The sequence below is a fragment of the Zea mays genome, chromosome 1 (assembly GCF_902167145.1).
Source record: "Zea mays cultivar B73 chromosome 1, Zm-B73-REFERENCE-NAM-5.0, whole genome shotgun sequence".
Taxonomy (NCBI): domain Eukaryota; kingdom Viridiplantae; phylum Streptophyta; class Magnoliopsida; order Poales; family Poaceae; genus Zea; species Zea mays.
Window position 1 is genome coordinate 301,373,729 of NC_050096.1, and position 10,669 is coordinate 301,384,397.

Consider the following 10,669-nt stretch of genomic DNA (forward strand, 5'->3'; position numbering starts at 1 on the left):
ATTCATGGTGGCGCAGGCGCTGGAGGCGTCCACAGGGGGCGACACCGTGACCCTGCCCCCGTTCGACATCAACGCTCCTCCCCCCGACCACCGTCGATTTGTAGAAGCTCCTCGCCCGTGCTTAAGGACGCAGTGAGGGCGTCCACACCACCGTGCCCCCGCCTGCCGAGATGCCGTGCGCGTCTTCCTCCCCCGGCTGCCAAGATGCCGCGCACGACCCCCCACCAACGGCGCCCTTCCTCCCCAAATACTGCCGAGTCCCCACCAACAGCGCCCTTCCTTCCCCGGCTGTCGAGATGCCGCGCGACCTTCAACGCCGGATCTCGCCCCATGGCCACCAACGACGCCCTTCCTTCCCCGGCTGCAAGGATGCGACTACCCCACCAACGGCAACGACACCCTTCCTCCCCCACATGTTGCGCGCGGCCGAGATCCCGCGCGGCTCCCCCACCAACGGTGCCCTTCCTTCCCCCGGCTGCCGAGGTGCCGCACGGCCTTCAACGCCGGATCTCGCCCCATGGCCTCCAACGACGCCCTTCCTTCCCCGACTGCCGAGATGCGACCACCGCCGCTCCCCGAGGAGGTGGTGCCGATGTACCTACGACCTGCTCCTTCCACCTCCTCGCCTTTCTATGAGAACGCCGCCAACCTGCTCAACCTGGCACCACCGCCTCCATATCAGCCATCTCCCGCATGGTGTCTCGACGTCGTCCCTCGCTGAGCACCCCCTCGTGCTTGACCATGAGCGACAGCGTGCTGAACTCCCGTTCGTTCGGTTCATCGCTCGGTGGAAGCGTTGTGGCGGAGCTCGGCAGTAGACCTCACCGTGGACTCAGGAGACCGACATCCCCAATCATAGCGAGAGGGACGACCAGCAGGACACAGTCCAAGCGCCAAGGCTTCCCCATAATAGATACGAGACGATTTCTAGAGTTCAGTTATCCTGAGGTATGGATCTTGCTCCATTCATCCTCGATTTGGAAATCAGCATGGTTATCCAACTAGAATCAAAGCCTTCAACCCTAACTGTGTTGGCTCGATTAGTCCTCTATGCATTTAGGGTTAGCTTGATACATATTAGATTTAAGTTTTGGAAATGTTTTTGGAAAAGCAAGAATACAAAATGCATGACCATATTGTTAATCTGTTTTTGTGATTTTGCAAGAAGCATATGTTGTCGATTTAATTTAAAATTAACACGACCGAATAATATAGACAACAAAGGTGATAAATGTGCTGCTGCAGAGCATGTCATCATACCTGAAACAATATCAAACCAGATTCAACAAAACGTCTTCCAATTAGTCCTGTCAAGAACAAAGAGGATGGTTCTGGTGAACGTTATAAAAAGCAATCTAGAACAAATGATATGGTGACACGTGCTATTAAGAGTATCAAGTATAGATTTTAATTTTATTTTTCGTTATTTGGCCTTGACGACCAAGCACTACTATTCATCACATGAAAGGCCCCAGTTAAGCATTCCTTTATTTGACCAGAAATTGATATAAGTAATTTCTATTGCATTATGAATTCAAACAGTTTTTAGAGTTAAAACATTAGTACCTTTAGATATTGTAATTCTTTTGGAGCTTACTCTCCCAGTCTAAAGTGAATTTTGAAGATTTAATCATTACAAGTCTTGTGGAAATGTGGAATACCATTGTGGGTTGCACCTTCTCACGTAGAAGGAAACCATGGCCCCAAATTACCCAGGTAGCATGGGCATGATGATAAGCTTCTATGCTAATTATTAAAGATTGTTACGGCTAGCCTATATAGAAGGTTGTAAATACATTGCTTTCTTTTAACAAGAAACATACCTGAAGTTTCCCTATGCAAGGGATCTGTGACCAGAGCCTCCTCCGTGGCTTATGGCTTTATCAAGTCCAACTGAGTTGAGTGGCATCTAACTTACTTTGAGCCTCTATTCATATTAAAAAGTTGTACAAACTTCATTTTGAATACTGTAAAAAGATTTTTACTTCAGGCCTTATTGTTTGATTATTGAATAGTATGCATTTTGATTGCTTTTTTATAAAGTTCTCTGACAGTTCCAATGTAGATTTTCTCCAAAAAGGGCATCACTAGCAAATTCTGGTTGTACTGTTCAACTTTCGTCTTTCTCTTTACAAGATGTAAATTAGTAATCACTGGTTCATTTTAATGTCAAATGCAGTCTGGGAAGCAGTGCCACTGCAGATATACTCTCCCTAATGAATTGAGAAATGGTTTCTTTTCAAATCATGGCTATGGTCCGCTTTTTTCTATTGGCATGGTTATGGTTGGTATTGCTAGCTGTTTGTCATTAGCAGTTCATAAAAATTGCAATTGGTATATATGCGCTCCGGTTGGTATTTTTTAATGAACACACCATTTTTTAATGAACACAACTGCCAGATGTTGCAACGGTTCTCTGAAACCACCTAAGCAGAACAGAAAATGGTTCTCTGAAAATGAAGAACATTATTGTTGTGTTCTAAATCAGGATTTGGTGTTACACGGCCTAGAAAGCATTTAAATATGGAAGGATCATACTGAATCTGTAGTATAAAAGACACATGATACAGATTCTCTTATTGAAAACAGAACTTAAAGAACTGACATGCTGCTTCTTCCTAATGCAAGAAGAGGGCTCAAATTAAATCCAGCACATACCAATGCCTTCGCACGCGCACGAACATATACGTATAGATATTTTGCTTTAGAGTTGATCATCAATGCATATGTGTGTTTACTAAATTCCAAATTTTTGTTTACCTTTATCTAAAAAATTAAGCAAAATTCTGAAGCTAAATTAGTCTGGCATAGAAATAAGATTCAGGCAACAAATGAAGGAACATCATTAAACTCAATGGAGACAAACACTATTTTTTCAGCCACATTAAACATGCTATTGGTTCTGCAATCATGACAAAAGGTTTGTTAATCAATGGTCATAGCTCAGGACGCTACATGTATTGCAACAGATCATAGCTCGAGACATAAGTACCAAGCAACACTACCTATAGAGTACTCTCCCTGCATCAAAATAGAGGGGTGACATGCTTTATCCAGTGGACTATCTATGTAAATCCATTATATTAAAGCCAGTGTGGCGCTGCGGTCATAGCTCGGAACCAAGCGTTTTGTTGTTGTGCAGCTCGAGGCGGTGTTTAGCGAGGTCGGCCCAGTGTGGCGCTGCTTTATGGTCGCAGACAAAGGTGAGCTGTACGAATCCGGTTGCTGTTTAGTCGGGAGTGGTATCATTGGCTAATTCTACCTTCGTGGTTTCTTTACGGCAGGATCAGAGAAGAGTCGAGGCTTCAGGTTCGTGCAATTGTAAGTTCTCTCAGGAATCGCCGATGGTATTATGGGATTACTGTATTCTGTTATCGAGGAGCCTTTTTGAGCGAATGATGTGAATATCCGTCGAGCTGATTGTTTTTTAATGTTAACCGTAAATTCGTGTATGTCAGTCTCAAATGGCCCAGGAACCGGCACATCATGTGGTTACTGCACATAGACTATACCGCTCTGTGTACCATAACTTAGTGCTATTGTTAGCAAATTTGGTGACCGTAGACCATAAGTTAATATTCACTAGAGAGTAGAGGCTTGACCAGGATGATCAAATGATATAAACTAATCATATTGTTACATGTCCCAATGTTTGTTATGATTGTTCATGTATAAGTGTGCTGCTGCTAATAATCTGGGCATGGAGTTTTCATTGACACTGTTAGGCGATGATTTGGTTAATGTAATTTGTTCCTGTATATGCCAGTGCAACTGTTCAAGATGCTGATCGAGCTATTCAACAAAAGAATGGATCTCCTGTTTCTGGTAGGAAAATCAGAGTTAAGCTAGCAATGAATCGTGCTCCACTAGGAACGTTTGCAAAAGGGGAATAGTAAGGCTCTTCTTCTAACAGTTTGTTGCACTGAAGCTCAGTAGATTGTGGATCCAATGGTCTTGTGTTTTATTTGATTGTGAGCAGTGCAAGTGAAGGACTCTGATGCAAAGGATGAAGCAGACGAAATTTCTCCTGCTGAAAAGCATAAGGGTAAATCTCATAAAGCAGATCCAGGTTGTAATGGAGATTATTTTTGTTTTATGTTTATACCATGGTTAGTATTTTTCAATACTGATGCAATATGTTATGTGGAACCAGAGCAACTGCATTTGTTGTCAAATGATGCTAAGGTATCAAAGGAAGCTCCCATAGGAACCATTGAAAAAATGCTTTAGTATGAGTATTGTTTGCACCAATGGTCTGATAGTGGCAACCATGTGAAACTATACACTAGCAAACATGTAGGTGAACTACATACACATACACATATATACCTTTTGATTTGTGTTAGCAATATATATACCTAAAGAAGAAAATCTCCTTGTGTGCTCTCTTCACGGGTTTAAAATCAGCACTTGAATACTAAGCATGTGAGTACGTGACACTGGTTGTACAATCAGTACAGAGTACAACCATATGTCACCAGGCCAAATGCAATTTGTAAATCTAACCAAGGATGCATATTTTTAGTGCAGGAGTGGACAAGGACATCCTTGACCAACCATTTTTACTGGTTCTATGGCTCAAATGCTAGATGTTTTAACAGAAAGAAGCTAATTGCCTAACTCCTCTTTGGGTCTGTATGAATCATGAATTCATGACCAGATACCTGAAAGAGATCGGCCTCAAACACTTTTTTTCTCATCAATGTAAGGAAGAATTGGCACCTTCACATAACTTGACAACAGATTATTTTATAAAAAATGTGCAGTTAATTTAGTTCCCTAACTCCTCTTTGAGTCTGTCTGAATCATGAATTATATTTTTGTTGTATATAGAAAACTCGGTACATGCTGAGCACATAATTTGGATTCTTTTATATGTGTTCTTGTTGTAAATGAGTATCTCATGATGCTAGAGGTCATGTCGTGACTTGCTTGTCTTCTTGAAAGTTTTTTTTATATTATGTGTCCATCATTTGAGTAGAATAAAATAGGTGAATTTGCTAGGATAGTTTCATTATGTTCTCACTGCTTCCATTTAGAAAATATAATTTACCTGATGATTATAACTCACTAGGTGTCGGGGACCATAATTAGGGGTACCCTCAAGACTCCTAATTCTCAGCTGGTAACCCCCATCAGCATTAAGCTGCTAAGGCCTGATGGGTGCGATTAAGTCAGGGATCGGTCCATTCGAGCGACTCGATCACGCCTCGCCCGAGCCTAGCCTCGGACAAGGGCAGCCGACCCCGGATGGTTTCCGTCTCGCCCGAGGCCCCCCTCCAACGGCAGACACATCTTCGGCTCGCCCGAGGCCCTGCCTTCGCTAAGAAGCAGCCCTGACTAAATCGCCGCACCGACCGACCAAATTGCAGGAGCATTTAATGCAAAGGTGACCTGACACCTTATTCTGACGCGCGCCCTCCGGCAGAGCCGAAGTGAACGCCGTCACTTCGCCGCTCCACTGACCGGTCTGACAGAAGGACAGCGCCGCCTGCGCCACTCCGACTACAGCGCCACTTGACAGAGTGAGACTGACAGGCAGTCAGGTCCTGCCAAAGGCGCCATAGGAAGCTCCGCCCGACCTAGGGCTCGGACTCGGGCTAAGTCCCGAAAGACGGCGAACTCCGCTCCGCCCGACCCAGGGCTCGGACTCGGGCTCGGCCCGAGAAGACGGCGAACTCCGCTCCGCCCGACCCAGGGCTCGGACTCGGGCTAAGTCCCGGAAGACGGCGAACTCCGCTCCGCCCGACCCAGGGCTCGGACTCGGGCTAAGTCCCGGAAGACGGCGAACTCCGCTCCGCCCGACCCAGGGCTCGGACTCGGGCTCGGCCCCAGAAGACGACGAACTCCGCTCCGCCCGACCCAGGGCTCGGACTCGGGCTTGGCCCCAGAAGACGACGAACTCCGCTTCGCCCGACCCCAGGGCTCAGACTCCGCCCTGGCCTCCGCCGAACGACCTCCGCCTCGCCCGACCCAGGGGCTCGGCCTCGGCCACGGAAGACAGACTCGACCTCGGCTTTGGAGGAGCCTCCACGTCACCCAACCTAGGGCGCAGGCCAGCCACGTCAACAGGAAGCACCATCATCACCCTACCCCGAGCCGCCTCGGGCCGTAGGGAACAAGACCGGTGTCCCATCTGGCTAGCTCCGCCAGATAGGCAATGATGGCGCCCTCGCACGCTCTGTGACGACGGCGGCTCCCAGCTCTCTTACGGAAGCAGACGGACGTCAGCAAGGACTCGACCGCTCCAACAGCTGTCCCTCCGCCAAGCACCGTCGCTCCTCCGACAGCCACGACATCACACCAGCAGGGTGCCAAGATCTCTCCGGCTGCCACATTGGCATGTACTTAGGGCGTCAGCTCTCCCCCGCTAGACACGTAGCACCACGCTACACCCCCATTGTACACCTGGATCCTCTCCTTACGCCTATAAAAGGAAGGACCAGGGCCCTCTTAGAGAGGGTTGGCCGCGCGAGGACGAGGACGAGACAGGCGCTCCCTTGGGGCCGCTCGCTTCCCTCACCCGCGTGGACGCTTGTAACCCCCTACTGCAAGCGCACCTGACCTAGGCGCGGGACGAACACGAAGGCCGCGGGATTCCCACCACTCTCACGCCGGACTCCGGCCGCCTCGCTCCTCTCCCCCCTTTGTGCTCGCCCACGCGCTCGACCCATCTGGGCTGGGGCACGCGGCACTCACTCGTCGGCCTGAGGGACCCCCGGTCTCGAAACGCCGACAGTTGGTGCGCCAGGTAGGGGCCTGCTGCGTGTTGACGAACAGCTTCCCGTCAAGCTCCAGATGGGCAGTCTCCAGCAACCTCTCCGACCCGGGACGGTGCTCCGTTTCGGGAGTCTTGAGTTCATGTCCCTCGACAGCAGCTACGACATGATACTCCTTCCACCGCCGCGCGACAACGACAAAGGCGGTCGACAACCCGCCCGCCGGCGGCGGAATCGACGACGTCTTCCCCGCGTGGTGGAAGAACCACGTTCAAGCTCGCTCTGTCCTCTCCCCCGGCAACGGAGGAGGAGGCGGGGCAACCAGGGCCAAGCAGGAGGCCGCGCCTCGTCGGCTGTCGAGCGAGTTGACGTCCCCAGCGTCCCAACGAGGGGTGCACCGGGCATCGATCTCGCGTCTGAGACGAAGACGAGCGCCATCTCCCCACGACACGCCAAACCCGAGCAAATGGACGACGCCAGCGCGCTTGCGGAAAGCTTGCTGGGCATCGCCCTCGTGCCTGACGCGACGGTGCAGTCAGTCCCCGACGTGACTTCATCGCCGCTCGACGATCAAGAGGTACCAACCGATTCCCATCCTACGCCTTTTGGATTCGGCCTCAACCCGCCTAGCAATCTTGCTTTGGCAGGCATTCTCGTAGAGGCGAGTCCAAACCCTCTGGGGTCTCGCATGCGGTCGCCTTGGGACCGGTTGACGGACGTCTCGACCTACGGGCCCTCTGGGTCCGAGGAAGACGACGACCCCAGCATCTGTTGGGATTTCTCTGGACTTGGCAACCCCAGTGGCATGCGAGACTTCATGACCTCATGTGACTTCTGCCTCTCCGACTGTTCCGACGGTAGCCGCAGCCTCGACGACGAGGACTGCGGCCCAAGCCGCGAATGTTTCCACGTCGATCTAGGGGGTCACTCCGAAGGCAATCATCTCGGCATGCCAGAGGACGGTGATCTCCCTAGGCCGGTGCCTCGCGCCGACATCTCGCGGGAGCTAGCTGTGGTCCCCGTTCCGGCGGGGGGTTACGACCCACAGCTCGAGCAAGTCCGCGGGGCGCAGGCCAGGATCGACGTAGGAGCAGGAGCGCTTGAGCCGATCCGCCGGGACGCCGGGCAGGCATGGGTGGGCCAACCCCTGGCCGGAGAAAAACGTCACCTGCCCCAGGGTCTCCAGCACCTCGTCGCCGACGACGTCAGGGTCAGGCCACCGCCTGCATCCAGTGGGGTCGGTCAGAACCTGGCGGCGGCAGCGATGCTTCTCCGCGCGATGCCGGAGCCATCAACCACCGAGGGTCGGCGAATCCAGGGAGAACTCAAGAATCTCCTGGAAGGCGCTGCGGTCCGACGGGCCGAGAGCTCTGCCTCCCGAAGGCAGGGATACCCCTCGGAACCTCATGCCGCGACTTCCCGATTCATGCGGGAAGCCTCGGTCTACACCGGGCGCACGCGCAACACCGCGCCTGCGGCCCCGGGCCGCCTCGGCAACGAGCACCATCATCGCGACCGTCGAGCCCACCTTGACGAGAGGGTGTGCTGAGGCTATCACCCCAGGCGTGGGGGACGCTACGACAGCGGGGAGGATCGGAGTCCCTCGCCCGAACCACCCGGTCCGCAAGCCTTCAGCCGGGCCATCCGACGGGCGCCGTTCCCGACCCGGTTCCGACCCCCGACTACTATCACAAAGTACTCGGGGGAAACGAGACCGGAACTGTGGCTCGCGGACTACCGCCTGGCCTGCCAACTGGGTGGAACGGACGACGACAACCTCATCATCCGCAACCTCCCCCTGTTCCTCTCCGACACCGCTCGTGCCTGGTTGGAGCACCTGCCTCCGGGGCAGACCTCCAACTGGGACGACCTGGTCCAAGCCTTTGCCGGAAATTTCCAGGGCACATACGTGCGCCCTGGGAACTCCTGGGACCTCCGAAGCTGCCGGCAGCAGCCGGGAGAGTCTCTCCAGGACTACATCCGGCGATTCTCGAAGCAGCGCACCGAGCTGCCCAACATCACCGATTCGGATGTCATCGGCACGTTCCTCGCCGGCACCACCTGCCGTGACCTGGTGAGCAAGTTGGGTCGCAAGACCCCCACCAGGGCGAGCGAGCTGATGGACATCGCCACCAAGTTCGCCTCTGGCCAGGAGGCGGTCGAGGCCATCTTCCGAAAGGACAAGCAGCCCCAGGGCCGCCCATCGGAAGAGGCTCCCGAGGCGTCTACTCAGCGCGGCGCCAAGAAGAAAGGCAAAAAGAAGACGCATGCGAAACGCGACGCCGCCGACGCGGACCTTGTCGCCGCCGCCGAGTACAAGAACCCTCGAAAGCCCCCTGGAGGTGCCAACCTCTTCGACAAGATGCTCAAGGAGCCGTGCCCCTATCATCAGGGGCCCGTCAAGCACACCCTTGAGGAGTGCGTCATGCTTCGGCGTCACTTCCACAGGGCCGGGCCACCCACGGAGGGTGGCAGGGCCCGCGACGACGACAAGAAGGAAGATCACCAAGCAGGAGAGTTCCCCGAGGTCCGCGACTGCTTCATGATCTACGGTGGGCATGCAGCAAATGCCTCGGCTCGGCATCGCAAGCAAGAGCGCCGGGAGGTATGCTCGGTGAAGGTGGCGGTGCCAGTCTACCTGGACTGGTCCGACAAGCCCAGCACCTTCGACCAAGCTGACCACCCCGACCACGTGCCGAGCCCGGGGAAATACCCGCTCATCGTCGACCCCGTCATCGGCGACGTCAGGCTCACCAAGGTCCTTATGGACGGGGGCAGCAGCCTCAACATCATCTACGCCGAGACCCTCAGGCTCCTGCGTGTCGATCCATCCTCCGTCCGGGCAGGCGCTGCGCCCTTCCACGGGATCATTCCCGGGAAGCGCGTCCAGCCCCTCGGACGACTCGACCTTCCCGTCTGCTTCGGAACGCCCTCCAACTTCCGAAAAGAGACTCTGACGTTCGAGGTGGTCGGGTTCCGAGGAACCTACCACGCGGTACTGGGGAGGCCATGCTACGCGAAGTTCATGGCCGTCCCCAACTACACCTACCTGAAGCTCAAGATGCCGGGCCCCAACGGGGTCATCACCGTCGGCCCCACGTGCAAACACGCGTTCGAATGCGACGTGGAGTGCGTGGAGTACGCCGAGGCCCTCGCCGAGTCCGAGGCCCTCATCGCCGACCTGGAGAACCTCTCCAAAGAGGTGCCAGACGTGAAGTGTCACACCGGCAACTTCGAGCCAGCGGAGACGGTTAAGGTCGTCCCCCTCGACCCCAGTGGCGACGTCTCCAAGCAGATCCGGATAGGTTCCGGGCTCGACCCCAAATAGGAAGCAGTGCTCGTCGACTTTCTCCGCGCGAACGCCGACGTCTTCGCGTGGAGTCCCTCGGACATGCCCGGCATACCGAGGGACGTCGCCGAGCACTCGCTGGATATTCGGGCCGGAGCCCGTCCCGTCAAGCAGCCTCCGCACCGATTCGACGAGGAGAAGCGCAGAGCGATAGGCGAGGAGATCCACAAGCTAATGGCGGCAGGGTTCATCAAAGAGGTATTCCATCCCGAATGGCTTGCCAACCCTGTGCTTGTGAGAAAGAAAGGGGGGAAATGGCGGATGTGTGTAGACTACACTGGTCTCAACAAAGCATGTCCGAAGGTTCCCTACCCTCTGCCTCGCATCGATCAAATCGTGGATTCCACTGCTGGGTGCGAAACCCTATCTTTCCTCGATGCCTACTCAGGGTATCATCAGATCAAGATGAAAGAGTCCGACCAGCTCGCGACTTCTTTCATCATGCCCTTCGGCATGTACTGCTATGTCACCATGCCGTTCGGTTTGAGGAATGCGGGTGCGACGTACCAGCGGTGCATGAACCATGTGTTCGGCGAACACATCGGCCGCACGGTCGAGGCCTACGTCGATGACATCATAGTCAAGACGAGGAAGGCCTCCG

General features: G+C 53.7%; 1 pseudogene; it reads left to right on the top strand.

Annotated features, from left to right (window-relative positions):
- Window positions 1-204: 204 nt before the first annotated feature.
- Window positions 205-905, top strand: LOC109943307 (uncharacterized; annotated as a pseudogene).
- The last annotated feature ends 9,764 nt before the right edge of the window (window positions 906-10,669 follow it).